This window comes from Schistocerca gregaria, chromosome 1 (genome assembly GCF_023897955.1).
Source record: "Schistocerca gregaria isolate iqSchGreg1 chromosome 1, iqSchGreg1.2, whole genome shotgun sequence".
In the NCBI taxonomy this organism is placed as follows: Eukaryota; Metazoa; Arthropoda; class Insecta; order Orthoptera; family Acrididae; genus Schistocerca; species Schistocerca gregaria.
The window spans coordinates 420,751,925-420,769,840 of record NC_064920.1 but is presented as its reverse complement, the minus strand read 5'-3'; positions in this window follow the sequence as shown (position 1 = coordinate 420,769,840).

The following is a 17,916-nucleotide window of genomic DNA, read 5'->3' as shown; positions in this document are numbered from 1 at the left end:
ATACCTTCGCTGCGCAGTGGTGCAGATGGCTCTGAGCACTATGGGACTTAACAGCTATGGTCATCAGTCCCCTAGAACTTAGAACTACTTAAACCTAACTAACCTAATGACATCACACAACACCCAGCCATCACGAGGCAGAGAAAATCTCTGACCCTGCCGGGAATCGAACCCGGGCGTGGGAAGCGAGAACGCTACCGGGCGCTGCGCAGTGCCGATGGTACTGTTACCGACGACTGTGCCGCTAAAGCGGAGTTATTGAAGATAGTTTTCCGAAATTCCTTCACCAGGGAAGACGAATGGAATATTCCAAAATTTGAAACACGAACAGCTGCTAGCATGAGTTTCTTAGAAGTAGATACCTTAGGGGTTGCGAAATAACTCAAATCGCTTGATACGGGCAAGTCTTCAGGTCCAGATTGTATACCGATTAGGTTCCTTTCAGATTACGCTGATACAATAGCTCCCTACTTAGCAATCATATAGAACCGCTCGCTCACCGATAGATCTGTACCTACAGGTTGGAAAATTGCGCAGGTCGCACCAGTATTTAAGAAGAGTAGTAGGAGTAATCCATCGAACTACGGACCTATATCATTGACGTCGGTTTGCAGTAGGGTTTTGGAGCATATACTGTATTCAGACAGTACGAATCACCTTGAAGGGAACGATCTATTGATACGTAATCAGCATGGTTTCAGAAAACATCGTTCTCGTGCAACGCAACTAGCTCTTTATTCGCACGAAGTAATGGCCGCTCTCAACAGGGGATCTCAGGTTGATTCCGTATTACTGGATTTCCGGAAAGCTTTTGACACCGTTCCTCACAAGCGACTTCTAATCAAGCTGCGAGCCTATGGGGTATCGTCTCAGTTGTGTGACTGGATTCGTGATTTCCTGTCAGGAAGGTCGCAGTTCGTAGTAATAGACGGCAAATCATCGAGTAAAACTGAAGTGATATCAGGTGTTCCCCAGGGAAGCGTCCTGGGACCTCTGCTGTTCCTGATCTATATAAATGACCTGGGTGACAATCTGAGCAGTTCTCTTAAGTCTTTCGCAGATGATGCTGTAATTTACCGTCTAGTAAGGTCATCCGAAGACCAATATTAGTTGCAAAGCGATTTAGAAAAGATTGCTGTATTCTGTGGCAGGTGGCAGTTGACGCTAAATAACGAAAAGTGTGAGGTCATCCACATGAGTTCCAAAAGATATCCGTTGGAATTCGATTACTCGATAAATAGTACAATTCTCAAGGCTGTCAATTGAACTAAGTACCTGGGTGTTAATATTACGAACAACTTCAATTGGAAAGACCACATAGATAATATTGTGGGGAGGGCGAGCCAAAGGTTGCGTTTCATTGGCAGGACACTTAGAAGATGCAACAAGTCCACTAAAGAGACAGCTTACACTACACTCGTTCGTCCACTGTTAGAATATTGCTGCGCGGTGTGGGATCCTTACCAGATGGGATTGACGGAGGACATCGAAAGGGTGCAAAAAAGGGCAGCTCGTTTTGTATTATCACGTAATAGGGGAGAGAGTGTGGCAGATATGATACACGAGTTGGGATGGAAGTCATTAAAGCAAAGACGTTTTTCGTCGCGGAGAGATCTATTTACGAAATTTCAGTCACCAACTTTCTCTGCCGAATGCGAAAATATTTTATTGGGCCCAACCTACACAGGTAGGAATGATCATCAAAATAAAATAGGAGAAATCAGAGCTCGAACAGGAAGGTTTATGTGTTCGTTTTACCGCGCGCTCTTCGGGAGTGGAATGGTAGAGAGATAGTATGATTGTGGTTCGATGAACCCTCTTCCAAGCACTTAAATGTGAATTGCAGAGTATTCATGTAGATGTAGATGTAGAGTTGAAATGTGTATAAATGGAGGACGTGGAGAAAGGAACGAAGGTTAAAATCAATAACCCACCGACAACGAGATCTTTAAAGAAGGAAGTTGCTCTCATTCGGGAACGAGAAGGGATGAAATCGGCCATCCTCTCCTCAATGGAACCATCCCGGCATTTGTCTAAAGTGATTTAGGGAAGCCGTGAAAAACCGAAGGCGAGATGGACAGACGTTGATACAGTATGAACCGTTGTCGTCTCGAATTCGAGTCTGGTGTCTTACCACTGTGCGACGTTGTTCGCTTGATTCGGTATCTTGTTTCAAGGCGGTCAGTGATCAGTCTGTGTAAACAGCGAACCTTTGATGTGTCCCTGCCTGGACAGGTGGAACTTTCACATTAATCTAGCTGTCGAGTCTGCATATTGATCGAAAGACTCCTGAGAATGTGTAATTCATTTACTGAGGAGAACGCTTACAAAGTAATCTTTCCATCAGTTCACGAGAATTGTTCTTTGGTTCGGGTGCCTTAATGCTGGATTACCGAAAGAAATACAAAAGAGACAAAGAAGAGCTATCGCTCGAGGACTGCCGCCTTACGTGGCGAGGTGTCTGTGCTTTCTGCAATGACCCAGAATGCTGCCCCGGCTACAAAAAGGAGGAGGGCAGTAGGGGCTACGTAGGCACAGGGCAGCCTATCTTCCTCGAGGAGACCCACACACAACAAAACCTGGAGAGATGGATTCATCCAAGGAAGAAAACCCGAAAAGAAAAACAGGTGTGCTGGCATATCTAAAAGTGACAGCCCACCACGTAACTAACCTGGCTATAGTCCGATATCCTGTAACTTCGGAATTTATAACATTACCCACGAAAAAATGCAGAAAAAACCAAGGGAATAGGTTAAGGATAAAAGGGTTGGGGAAATTTTGAAAATATGGAATGTTAGAGGAATGAGCATTAAAAAAAGACTAACTAAAAATGAATCGAACACTACAAAAATTAATGTAATTGTAATATTAAAAACAGAGAAGAAATTACAACGTTCAAAAGAAATTAATGATTATGCTGTGATAGACAGTGGAGTAATTAGAGCTGAACGAACAAGAGGAGCGGGAGTTGCAGTTGTCATTGAAACCACCCACAGAAAATGTTTGCAGGTGTTTACGTTCAATAATGAAACACTGATATACGTCAGGTTAAAGATATTGACAAAGCTGGTGAATATAATTGGTGTTTATGTTCCAGAAGAGGGCAAAAGCGAGGAAACGCATGCAACTTCAGAATGCAATAATATTTTATAATTGTTGGGGATTATAAAGCAAGGATATGTAAATCTACCATAAACGGAATAAGGGACATGGAGAACGAACTATATACTGCAATGGAGATAAGTTAACAGATTTTTCTGTCTTCGACCACTTAAGAACAACAAATATTTTCCCCCAATAAAGAAATGCATAAATTTACTTGGAGTCAACTTTATTACAAATAGAGAAACCACTCCATTAGCAAGAGATACCACAGTCTACAGAGCATATGATGTTAGTACGAACCATTTTCTGGTCATATCAAAACTAAAAATCTTACTGTACAGCAATAAAAGCGATGTTGAAATACAAAAACAAGAAGACATTTATAGAAAGGGTTTGCTGAAAGACCTAAGCATTAGTTGGTTGTACCGAAAATGTTTATATCCTATAACAAAAGAAGTGGAAGAAAAACAGAACACTGATGAAGAGTAGAAAGATATACTAAGAATACTACACAATAGCTACTGAGAAAGCTTTAGAAAAAGAGGTGAAATATAAAAGCGAAAAGGTATTCACAATTTGGTGGGACACACAACTTACAGATATTGTCTACATGAAATATCTACAGTCAAGAAAACAACAAGACTACATCGAGTACAGGCGGCACACACGAGAGGAAAACAAGGAATACAAAACAACGAAGCCGGGAAAATTTTGTAAGTGAAATGGAGCACAATGCATATGAGCAACGAACTAAAGTCTCTTAGCTGCCGAAACAGCTTAAGGAAGATGAAAGAGATACGATTCAACGTAATAAAACTTTAGTCTTGATCATTACTCTTTATTAATTTTACTAATTCTTTCGCATTTCAGCGTTACATCATTTTCAAAGAATCCAGAAAACATGCAGCATATATGGGAAACAAACCAAAGACAGTGAATAAAGTATGACAAACATACATCGAGCACAAGCAAATCGAATACATTGTGAACATAGCAGAACTTAACACCTGCCCAAAATATATTGCTATAAAGTATGCTAAAATAATATCTGAGGCACTTTGAAACAACAAGCACAGCTAAAAAGAAGGCTGAAGCTAATCACGCAAACGATAGTTAAAGGACCGTTTCAGATATTATGTAGAAAACTAGATGTTTGTTATATTGCATTACCTGGACGCATATCGTTCTTAACAACATTAAGGGAACTAAAGGAAAAGATTAAGGTGAGCAGCATACGCGGCTAGCAGTAGTTGCTTTGGGCTGAGGTACTGTTAGAAACAGTCTTATTGCAATTGATTACTGTATGACGAGTTGGAGTGATGTGATCATTTGGCAAGAGCCTTTACAGAGGTAACAAACGCAATTTGTAATCACCAGGTAAATTCACTCATTTACATTCCATTATGTAATGTCATGTTGCGGACGCCATTAAATGAAGAAGACAGTCAGTCTCAAACGGGGCGTTGACTAGAAGAAAGGACAGGATGATAGAAGATTTGTTGAGTCGTCAAAGAATAACTTCCCTTGGTACCTGAGGGAGCAGTAGAGGATAAAACTGCTTTGCAAGTCAGGTAACCGCATATATCCAAGAATCAATTGAAGAAATTGGATGCAACTGCTACTTTGAGGTGAAAGATTGGAACAGGGAAAAATTAGAAGCGAGCCACATCAAACCAGTGAGAAGGCAGATGACCCCCTCTCCCCTCTCCAAAAACAAAATGGCACTTAGGAGTACAAACATTTATTCGCGAGTACCATCCACGAATGGAACAAGAAGAGGGAAACTGATACTGGTCGACCATTTACCCTCCGCGACACACCATAGAGTGGCTTTCGGCATGCAGACGTGGATGTAGATGCAACACTGTCGAAACCTGTTTGGGTGACTGGAAAGAATGTATTTTGCGTAAGGCAGAACTTTAAACTTGGTAAAATGTGCTCCGGTGAGTATTTCTGACAAGTTAAAAGTATCATGGACTCTGCCTTTCAGGGGCAATGATAGTGTATATCCATGACAAGGTGCAAAAATGTCTGCTTATCAACCTCCTTGAGGTTATGCTTAAGTGGAGCTCAGCACTATATTCTTTATCCCGTAGGTACTAGACCTCGGGAATCGAAAGGTTTGAAGGTGAACCAGAGGCAAATTGGATCTTTGAGCCGATCTGTGAGGCGTGTTCAGGTAGTGCTGATATTAACGCTCTGCACGGTTACGCAGGTATCGGGGTTCGAGTTCCGGGACAGTATCTCAAGTTTGATGCTCGCTGTGCATAAGGAATAAAAAGAGATGTTATATATTAGTAAAAGAGTAATTTAATGTTAATTCACTATGGAGTACAGTCTATGCATTAGTATTCGAAGTATGGATTACATTGTGGACTATGAAATAAAAAACTTTTTTCCATGCAATTATACATCTATCCGACAGTGAATGAAAAAGGTACTCTACGCTAATAGTACTAATCATTCTTTCTGTCGCAGTTGTCGTCTTCATCCCGAAGACTGGTTTGATACAGCCCTCCATGCTAGTCTACCCTGTGCAAGCCTTCTCATTTCTGCACAACTAATGCAACCTACACCCACTTCCTTTAGTCAAGTCTTGGTCTCTCTGTACAATCCACCCCCCTCCTTCCTTGCCCCCACCTGCAACTGCCACCAAACTTCCATTACAAAATCAGCTCACATTTATGCCTCAGGCTGTGTGCTGCAAAACGATCCCATCTTTTATACATATTCTACCATAAATGCCCTTTCTCCCCAACCATTTCTGTACCTCTACGAGAGTTATTCAAACTACCCAACTAATCTCCAGCGTTCTCCTGTAACACCACATTACAAACACTTGCGTTCTCTTGTAGTCTGAACCGATTATCGTCCACGTCTCATATCCGTACAAGGTTACACTCCAGACGAATACCTTCAGAAAGAACTTCCTAACACTTAAACTTACATTCTATTTTAACAAACTTCTCTTTTTCATTAACAGTCTCTCTAATTTGGCCATTGTGGGTTTTTTTCTTGCCCAAATAGCAAAATTCTTCTACTACTTTCAGGACATTTGCTAATCGAATTCGCTCAGCATAGCCTGATTTGATTGATTCGACTACATTCCATCACTCGTCTTTTAGTTTTGCTAACATTCGCCCGCATCTCGTGGTCGTGCGGTAGCGCTCTCGCTTCCGACGCCCGGGTTCCCGGGTTCGATTCGCGGCGGGGTCAGGGATTTTCTCTGCCTCGTGATGGCTGGGTGTTGTGTGCTGTCCTTAGGTCAGTTAGGTTTAAGTAGTTCCAAGTTCTAGGGGACTGATGACCATAGATGTTAAGTCCCATAGTGCTCAGAGCCATTTTGAACCATTTTTTGCTGATATTCTTATAACCTATTTCCAAGACACTGTCCATTTCGTTAAGCTGATCTTTCCAGGTACTTAGCCGTTCCTAATATCATTGGCAAATGTCCAAGTTTTTGATTCTTCTCCGTGAACTTTGATGTCATTTCCCAATTTCTCTTTGGTTTCATTTGCTACTTGTTCATTGTACAGATTGAACAATATCCGAGATAGGCTACAACTGTGTAGCTCTCTCTTCTCAAGTACTGCTGCCCTTACATGTATTTCCACTTTTATAAATCAGTCTAATCTAAAAGCCTTAAATTCAACTAAATACCTAGGTTTTACAATTGGAAGGAACACATAGAAAATGTTGTTGGGAAGGCTAAACAAAGTCTGCGTTTTATTGGCAGGACACTTAGAAAATGTAACAGACCTACTAAGGAGACTGCCTACACTACACTTGTCCGTCCTCTTTTAGAATACTGCTGCGCGGTGTGGGATCCTTAGCAGATGGGACTGATGGAGTACATTGAAAAAGTTCAAAGAAAGGCAACACGTTTTGAATTATCTCGAAAATATGGGAGAGAGTGTCACATAAATGATACAGGATTTGGACTGGAAATCATTAAAAGAAAGCCGTTTTTCGTTGCGACGGAATCTTCTTACGAAATTCCAGTCAGCAACTTTCTCCTCCGAATGTGAAAATATTTTGTTGACATCGACCTACTTAGGGAGAAACGATCACTACGATAAAATAAGGGAAATCAGAGCTAGTACGGAAAGTTGTAGGTGTTCATCCTTTCCGCGCGCTATACGAGATTGGAGTAATAGAGAATTGTGAATGTGGTTCGATGAACCCTAAGCCAGGCACTTGAATGTGATTTGCAGAATATCCATGTAGATGTAAAACAGCAGTCTGATTTCTGTACAACCTTTAGATAACCTTTCGCTGCCTGCTACTTTCAGAATTTGAAAGACAGTCGTCCAGTCAATACTGTCTAAAGCTTTCTCTGCTATTGCTATAAACGTAGATAATTATATACTGAAAAAGAAGAGCTCCACTTATTTATCTGTGTGCCGCCTATTGTATCGTCATCATTTATGGTAAAAAAGAGTGGATTTCTTCAAGGAAAACGACAGCCCATGACTGCCACGCTGCGTCCATCGGCATCGGTTTCTGTGGCCTCGTCACGCTGCATTGTGTTCCACTAACAGCAGCGTTGCTGTGAGTCACCACTTGCCTTACACCTTGATAACCGCCCTACCATTGTTTTGTCGGGCGCGATGTTCCGCTGTGCGCGCGTCCGGTGGAACTGGTTATAGCTCCGTGTTTCTTTTCTTTTTTTATTTTTGTTTTTTCATCCGGTACCAGTCCTGGCAGCTGAGGCGACGACACCGGTAATGGTGATAAGTGTAAAGAAAGTTGCACTGGCGCACTAACTGCTACGGGCGCCCACATGCTTAATCCTGTGGTATGGAGACGGAGGGGATAAGGCGTTAGTGGATTTAAGTGCGCTAAGGCAACTCATTACCTTTCACAGCGTCCAAATGTAGTTTGTGAACTATTTACTGTGTCCAATTAGAAACTCTACTGTTAGCCGTAACTAGAACTAAGTAATACAGACAAATCGTCTAAAACTAACACTACATCGAAAGCAGTGTGCGACACGCAAATGATTACAGTTACGTGGCGTAGTAGCTGAGCCACAAACTCTGAACGGCAGTGTTCCGTGGTTGTATAGGAGCATGTAACGCTGTGTACCGTCATCAGCCAGAGGTAAATATTGCTTGAAAAATAGCGACACCTTGTTAATATTCATGTCTGGCATATAAGCAACGTAAGGGATTCGAAGGAGAGCGCGCGATTGGCTTTCCTGCATGTAGTACGTCGTGGGGTGCAGCTGTTGCAGACATTGCAGCTCGCAAGAAAAGTGCAGTGGTGCCTGTGTGGAGCGATGTGGGATTGACAGCTGGCGTCACAGACGGCAGTATATTGTCCACCCGGAGCGTATTGTCCCCCACTGCCCGGCACACCCTCCCCCAGCACTTGAATAGCTCTCTGACACAAAAGCGGCGTGACAGCCCGCAAAGTAATGATTCGTTGTGCTCACGCTCTACCTTGGTTGCCTTCCCCAGATTCTTCCTTGTTTGTCTTAGTACCCAGCTGAATTAAACCTGCCTTGCCTCCTGTTGAAGAAAGAGGTGTCGTACACTCTTCGGATCATCTTTTCCACTGGGCGCTTTGGCGGCAGTGTTCGCAGAACACCGAGGCAGTCTGACCAGACGAGAAGAAATCCTTTCAAAATCGCATGCAGTTCTGCACTAAACAGAGGCAGTTCCTGTGGAGGTCGGAGAAAGAGGCTGAATAGGCAAGGGAAGTCCCCTTGTTTCTGCCCGTTGGTGTATACTGCATTAAAAAACTGCACCTATTTAAAATATTACAAATTAAGAACTTAAAAGTTATATCTAGAGTAATTCCTCCTTAAAGTTTCAATCCAATATAATTTTGAGCCTTCGATGTGATCCAGTCACATATCTCTAAAAAGCAGCCAGCCTTTCGCATGGATTCCACAAGACCTTGGTACTCGCTGTTCACTGATGAAAAGCTACTCCCGAACTCTCGGTGGCCACCATAATCTCTTCATGGGGCACCGTGTCAAATATTTTTAACCCACGACCTGCAGACAACCCCCAAGACAATCCTCGGACAACGAAATTACACAAAGGTCAGGATGGCCGAGCGGTTCTAGGCGCTTCAGTTTGGAACCTCGCGACCGCTACGGCCGAAGGCTCGAATCCTGCCACGGGCATGGATGTGTGTGGTGTCCTTAGGTTACTTAGGTTTAAGTAGTTCTAAGTTATAGGAGACTGATGACCTCAGCTGTTAAGTACCATAGTGCTCAGAGCCATTTAGAGTAAAGACTCATAACAACATCATGAGGAAGCTTTTTGGGTCCTCATGGGAAGTTGACGCATGTCCACCCTGCCTTTGACCATGGTATATCGAGAGGCTCAATATTACGTCCTTGTGTGGCAAAGGATTGCCCATACCAGTAAAATGTCCATCTTGAACGACTACATGAAAATCATCATGGGTGCAATGAAACAATCACCCTTTCCGTGACTGTATTGGAATCAATAATATTCCGCCACCAGAACTAAGACAAATGGATGTCACACTAAGGGCACGCCGGCCGCGGTGGTCTCGCGGTTCTAGGCGCGCAGTCAGGAACCGTGCGACTGCTACGGTCGCAGGTTCGAATCCTGCCTCGGGCATGGATGTGTGTGATGTCCTTAGGTTAGTTAGGTTTAAGTAGTTCTAAGTTCTAGGGGACTAATGACCACAGCAGTTGAGTCCCATAGTGCTCAGAGCCATTTGAACCATTTTTAAACTAAGGGCACTGAGAAGTTATAACATCCAAATCATCCACAGGAAGTAGAAAAATTTCCGCTACCAGTCATAATAAATGATTATTTGTCACACGACCGGTTTCGGACTTTTGACCATCCTCAGTTGTTTATACATTCATGTACATTTTTATATTGCTGGAGATCAATGAAGATGAAGCATCATTATTATAATTTCCCTGTGGTGACAGTTTTTCCACTTAATTGCACACTTGTTACCATAATAATGATGCTTCATCTTCATTGATCTCCAGCAATATAAACATGCACATGGATGTATAGACACATGAGTATGGGCAAAAGCCCGAAACCGGTCGTGTGACAATCTTTTCTTGTGACTGGTAGCGGAAATTTTTCTACACTCTGTAAAGCAACAGTCACTGAGTTCGACAGCATCCACTATGGATAAAATTCATCCTCAAGAACTTCTAGTCCACGCAATCCTAAATAATCTTCCACTAAACCGTCTTAAATCCTGGAGCCCTTTGCGGACTGAGGTCGCCGAGCACAGCTCCCAGGTTAAAGAACATTGGTGACAAAAACGGGACACAACACCATTGCACAAACATAACAGACGCAGCGGTTGCTCTACAATCATTTGATATGAAATGGGGCGCCTGAACCTGCCTCTACCAAATTAAGACAGGCCTGCAAAATGCCACGCTACTTTGTGTAAGTGGGGAATATGCATCAGCTTGTGACAAAGCAGGTGGATTCTTTCCATTTGTTATGTTTCTCTACTCCCAAAATTTACCGACTTTTTCTCACATTTTCATCGTATTTCCAATACATTTACTTGTTAATGTGTGTTATTTGGAAATCTGAAGTTTTTGTTTAGACCAAGTTTCTGTGGAATTTATTATTCACGTTGTTGTTATTTCAAGTATTCCGATACCATTTGTGTAATAAATTTCCATCAGGATACTGTTAACAGAAAGCTACAGTTAACTGAAGTTAGCACGAAAACATTCACCAAGACCATAACGCTTCCTCCTGTGTTTGCTATCGGATATTATACGCCGTACAGGCCAACGACCATCTGTCCGATGAAGCATAAAACGTGAGTCATCTGAAAAGGCCATGCGTCGCCAACCAGTGGGCGTCCAGTTGCGGTATTGGCGTGCAAAATGATTCAAATGGCTCTAAGCACTATGGGACTTAACATCTGAGGTCATCAGTTGGGGTTGTTTGGGGGAAGACACGAAACTGCGAGCCGGCCGCGGTGGCGCTTCAGTCCGGAACCGTGTGACTGCTTCGGTCGCAGGTTCGAATCCTGCTTCGGGTATGGATGTGTGTGATGTCTTTAGGTTGGTTAGGCTTAAGTAGTTCTAAGTTCTAGGGGACTGATAACCTCAGATGTTAAGTCCCATAATGCTCAGAGCCATTTGAACCATTTGAACCAAACTGCGAGGTCATCGGTCTCATCGGATTAGGGAAGGATTAGGACGGAAGTCAGCCGTGCCCTTTCAAAGGAACCATCCCGGCATTTGCCTGGAGCGATTTAGGGAAATCACGTAAAACCTAAATTAGGATGGCCGGACGCTGGATTGAACCGTCGTTCCCCCGAATGCGAGTCCAGCGTGCTAACCACTGCGCCACCTCTCTCGGTGAGGTCATCAGCCCCCTAGTCTTAGAACTACTTAAACCTAACTAACCTAAGGATGTAACACACATCCATGCCCGAAGCAGGATTCGAACCTACGACCGTAGCCGCAGCGTATTGGTGTGCAAATTCCAGCCTTCGTCGACGATGAACAGCAGTCTCTGTGGGTGCATGAACCAGGCGCCAGCGACAGAGGGCCATACGCAGAACCTTCACTGAACGGCCGTTGAGGACACATTGTTGGTAGGTCCTCGGTTCATCTGGTTGCTCAGTTGGTCAACAGTTGCGTATGTATTCGCCCGCACACATCTCCGCAACATCGTTCACCCCTGTTATCTATGGCCCGTGGCACAGCACAGCTGCTTCGGCGCCGGTTTTGGATGACGTCGTTTTGTCGTCGCGGTATACTCTAATCACGACGGCATGCGAACTGTTAACGAACTTACCCGTTTCGAAAATGGTTCCACCCTTGGCCCAAAAGTCAATGAACGAACCCGTTTGGACGTCAGATAAATCGCTCCGTTTCCTCGCTGTGACAATGACTCCACTGTTGTCCGCGCCTCCCCGACACGCTTTATATACCCTACACTGCTAGTGCTACCACCTGGTTATTTCACGTTGATGTCGAACGTAGCTGACGTAACATTAACGTGGCTGGGCCATGTACGTTTGATGAGTTGAAAAAGGGCAGTGTTAGATGTGAACTGTGTAGTTTAAAAAAAAAAGAAAAAGAAAACTGTCTAGTTTTTGCCACCATTGATGACTTCGCCACTACGATTGCATATGCTGTTCTGTAAACATGCGCTAGTTGTGTAAAAACTGGTCACTGTAATTAACAACCGGACTTCGCATGAATACAACCAGATTTTCAGCTTTGCGGTGATCGTGACTGATACTACCGAGGAAAGGCATCGAATTTACAAGTCATTATCATCGCTAGCCTATAGTCTCTTAATGTGAAAGCGATGCCCAAACAGCGGAATACATTGCCCAAGAATGCACTTTAAGGAGGTACTCAGATCCTTTCAGAGACATTATCAATACGACTCCTCCTGCGTTGACCTGGCTGGTGTCCTTGGATGTGGAGCTGTGATGGTACCTTAGACATGCTTTGGCAAATACTGGTCTTATTTACTTTGTGCTGGAATAGCACGGAGAATCTGTAAAACTCGAGCAGAAGAGAGTGATCTTCTCCCCATGAACTGCAGCCAATGCATTTAAAATATTTATTGCTTTTTAAGTTTATGGTTTAAAGTCCCTAAGTTGTGGCAACAAGGTAAGCATTAAAAGAGAGCGTAAGGTCCAGAAACGTCGCTGTTTCTTTAAAGTTATAAGAGCGTCACTCGTCCTCAGGTCATGCATAAGAATTAAAAACAGAACTTGGACAGTAAAGAAACGGCAGACAAAAACTTTTCAATGGAAGAATTGAAACGCTTCTAATCCAACCGTTCCGCTAGCCTTTGATTGTCGGCTCTCCGATGCTCGTCTCAAGGCACTTGGCGAGTATCTGTTTTACGAAGCAGAAAATATGACTCGTCGAAGAAGTTTACCTGTTCCCAGTAAGCTGAAATCTTTTTCAGCAGCATCTGAAATGCATTTCAGATACTGTCCGACAATTATTTTCACTCGGTACAACGAGCGTGGGTTCAAATAACGGTCATCTTCTTGAGAACCCAATAGGCAACAGCTTCCGCATAATGGGTGTGTTAATAACGAATTGGTTATTTCTTCGTTTAATTAGCTGTATTTGAATGAAAAATTTCAGATGAGAATAAACTACAGTCGCATCTCGCATATCCAGCGTATCTCGCGCTTTCATTAGCTTGTCATGTTGCAGCGTTAATCACTTAAATATCTGACCTAGACATACGTATTCCCCAAGTTTCATTATTCTACATTAATTATTTTTTGGTGTTGCGATTTTCTTCCGTCGGTGTATAAATACTTGCAACTCCCCGTAATTTTTTCCTTGCAGGAGATGGTATTGCAGCAGATGGTGCTATTATGTTGAAAGTAACCAAGAAATTTCATGGCGGCTGACGATGAGTGGATCTTCGTTAATCCAGCTTGAAGAACGATTTCAAATCGAATAACTATACTCAGGAGCTGATGGAACGAAGGAATGAAGATTATGTAAGAGGTCTTCTTGACGAACGGAAGTTGGATCTGGCCGCGAGTCGTGCTCGGATAGCCTAATGGTAAGGCGGCCGCCACGGTAAGATGGAAACCCTGGTTGGAGTTCCGGTTCGCTACAGATTTTCATTTTCATTGTTCCATTATACAGCTCACGGTTGTCCGTATTTGCAGTTGCAAATACATTTCATGTATCTATGTTTTTCTGTCAAACACTCTTTTCTTCTCAGAGCAGAACTTACTCCAAACATCCTTAATTATTTTTTACGTAGATTCGATCTCTGTCTTCCACTGCAGTTATTGTCTTCTACTTCTCTCTCTAGTACCATCGAAGCTATTCCCTGATCTCTTGACACGTCTTCTGCTCATTTCTTATCAGTCAAATTAATACACAATCTCTCTCAATTGAAATGATGCAATGCCCTTCTATTCTAGTCAGTTTGATATAACGCTGTGTTCCAGATGTACAGTCTCAGATATTTCTTCTTTGAATTTAATGAGGAATATCCTTTTTATTTTGGGTAGGCTATAGCTTCTATCCTCCTTGCTTCATCCATCATCCATTATTTTGCTTCCAAGGTGGAAGAATTCCATCGCTAGTCAACTATTTGATCCCCAGTTTTGATTGTTAATTTCATTTGTGCTACCTCTCACCACTTTCGTGTTTCTGTGGTTTACGGCTAATTCATATTCAGTACACTCTTGTTTCAGTTTAACAGCTTCAGCATTTGCTTCTCACATTCACTAGAGACAGCAATGTCACCAGCCAACGTTACCATCAATATCCCTGCCTTACGCCCTTTTTAATCCGAGCACCTCTTTCCTAGCGTTCCATTCTGATCGTTCACTCTTTGTTCTTTTTGTTCTTTTGTACGTCACTCGCCTTTCTGTATGGCTTATATCATTTTACGTCGCTGCATGCTTTTTCAAGGTCCACTGATCCTATAAGAACCCTTTATTTTTCTCGCCTCCGTTATCTAGAGTAACGTCAAAATTGCTACACTGGTGCTTTTATCTTTCCTAAAGCCAAAATGATAGTCATTTAACAGATCCTCAGTTTTCTTTTACACTCGTTTGTTATATTATTTTTGTCAACAATTTACGCACATGAGCTGTCGCGATGAGTATGCGGTTTTTCTCGCATTCATGTTCTAGATTGTGTGGATAATGTTCTCGCGAAAGTTCGACGCTATGTCTACAGTCTCACAGCTTCTACACCCTAACTCGAATAACTGTTTGAGCGCCATTTTCTCCAGTGATTTCTGGAATTCGAAATAAATGCTGTCCGTTCTTTCGGCTTTATGTGACAGACAGTCTTTCGAAGCTACCTCAGTCTCCAATACTGAATGCCCCATGTATCCCAAACTGATGCCCATTTCTTCTTCTCTCACGTCATCACACAATTCTTCCTCGACATAGGTGCCTTCAGTCCGCTTCCTCCCATGCGTTTGACAGTGGGATTCATTTTGTCCTCTTGATGTTGACGCCTTGTTTTCTATTTCGCCGAAGTCTCTCCTTCCGACGACCATTTCTTTTCAGATTTCAATACATTTTTCCTTCGGTAGTATAGCAACATGTTTCTTGCCCTTTGTACTGATTTCATTCTAAGTGACTGACAACTATTTTCTTTTCCTGAACATTTTTGTATTATCTCTTTCGTCGATCAGTTTGAAGTTTTTCTTCAGTTACCCAATGTTTCTTTGCAGTTATCTTTGTTGTACCTATTTTTGTCTGCCCAACTCCAGTGACAACCCTTTTATAGGGATGTCTACTTCTCTTCGTCTTAACTGTCTGCTGTGGTAATCATTATTGCAGTATCTACAACCTTAGAAACATTTAACGCACCTCATCATTCTTCTTTCTTTTAGTATCCTACTTCTTTCCACATTGATTCTTCCGGACGATGCACTTCAACTACTCTTCGTTACGAAATTGTCACCTCAGTCTCCATCTGTTCCTGGGTAATCTATACAGTCCAGAATGATTTATGTAATCTCTGCTTCAAGATGGTTTAATCCAAACGGTGTCTCCCTCTCTCTCCAGGCCTTTACCAGGTGTGTCTCGTATTGTAATACTTAAACAGTGAATTTGCTATTACTAACTGAAAGCTCAAGAAGTTTCCTTCCCTCCTTATTCCAACTATCGAGCTCATATTCTTTCGTAACTCTGTCTTTAAGTCCTATCCCTACTATCCCTCCTCACGCCCCGTGATCACTATACTTTTATCCCCATTTAAATACCGAGTTACCATTAACTTAAATGTAACGTCGCCTTTGGTTTATTCAGTTCTGATAAAAACAATCCTACAACCAAATTGTTGACAGTGACTTACTTATTCGCCCTACTTTCCTACTGATAACAAATATGGTTCAAATGGCTCTGAGCACCATCGGACATAACATCTGAGGTCATCAATCTCCTAGAACTTAGAACTACTTAAACCTAAATAACCCAAGGACATCACACACATCTATGCCCGAGGCAGGATTGGAAGTTGCGACCGCAGCGGTCGCGCGGCTCCAGACTGAAGCGCCTAGAGCCGCTCTGCCACTGCGGCCGGCTACTGATAACAAATCTTGTACCAGCTACACCATTTCCTGCTGCTGTTGATATTATCTAATATTTGTCCGATCAGAAATAATTATCTACTTTCTGTCTCATATCGCTGACCCCTACTATATCTGGATTTAGTCTTTATATTTCTCTTATCAGGTTTTCTAGCCCTGCTACAAGAGTCACATTTTTGACATTCCGTGTTCCGACTCGTCGAATGGTACCCTTTCGTTGGTTTTCAACGTCTTTTTTAATAGTCACCTATCCCTTCGCAGTCGGCTACCGGACATACAAATGGGAATCTTTTGCCAATTGCGAGAGTATTAGAAATATCGCTCACGTTTCCTTTTGAAGCATTTTATGTGTCTTAAACACAACAATTTCCGTTGCCTTTTGCATCCTCATGCTGTTTATCGACGTCTATATCTGCTTATTACGTTCTCAGCAAGCCACAGTACAGTGTATGCTGGAGGGTACTTCGTACCAATATTTTCGATTTTCTGTCCTCTTCCCTACTCGTTTTGAGCAAGGGAAAAATGACTGCTGATGAATCATTCTTACTTTATAACCAGTTTCGATTATCAGCTCGACGTCAGGTATCATAAAGATATTTATAACGGCTATTTCTACGCTTTACTACTGTTTACACTGAGGTGACAAAACTCATGGGAGAACTTCTAACATCGTGACCGACTTTTCTCTGCCCGGGGTCGTGCAGAAATATGGCATGATTTGGACTCAACATGTCGATAAAAGTCCCCTGCAAAAATATTGAGTCGTGCTGCCTCTGCAGCCGTCCTTAATTGCGAATGTGCTACCGGTCTAGGATTTTGTACACGAACTGACCTCTCGATTACGTCCCATAAATGGTCGACATGATACTAGGGCGATCTGGGTGGCCAAATCGTTCGAATGGTCCAGAATGTTCTTCAAATCAATCGCGAACAACTGTGGCCCGGTGACATAGCACATTGTCATCCATAAAAATTCTATCGTTGTTTGGGAATGTGAGTCCATGAATGGCTACAAATGGTCCGCAAGTAACATACCATAATCGTTTTCACTCATTCCAATTGGACCATAGTACCAAGTCCATTCAATGTAAACACAGTCGACATCATTATGGAGCCGCCTCCGGCATGCAAAGTGCCTTGTTGACATCTTGGGTCCATGGTTTCGTGATGTCTGCGAAACACTCGAACCCTAACATGAGCTCTTACCAATTGAAATCGGGACCCATCTGAACAGGCCACGGGTTTCCAGTCGTCTAGGGACCAGCCGATGCGGTCAGGAGTCCCTGAGAGGCACTTCAGGCGATGTCGTGCCGTTAGGAAAGGCATTCGTGTCGGCCCTCTGCTGCCATAGCACTTAAAGCCCAAATTCAATGCTGCCCTGACGGATCTGTTCATCGTACGTCCCACATTGATTTCTGCGGTTATTTCATGCAGTACTGCTTGTCTGTCAACACTGACAAATCTACGTAAACATCTCTGCTGTCGGCAGTTAAGTGAAGGCCGTCGGCCACTGCGTTGTCCGTGGTGAGAGGTAGTGCTTGAAATTTGCTATTCTCGGCACCGTCTTAACTCTGTGGATCTCGAAATATTGAATTCCCTAACGATTTCTGGAATGGAATGTCCAATATTTCTAGCTGCAACTACTACCCCGCGTTCAAAGTCTGTTAATTCCCGTCGTGCGGCTACAACCACATCGGAAACCTGTTCATATGAATCACGTGGTGTACGCGATACTACAGCTGTCTATGTATGTGCATCCCATGGCTTTTGTCAT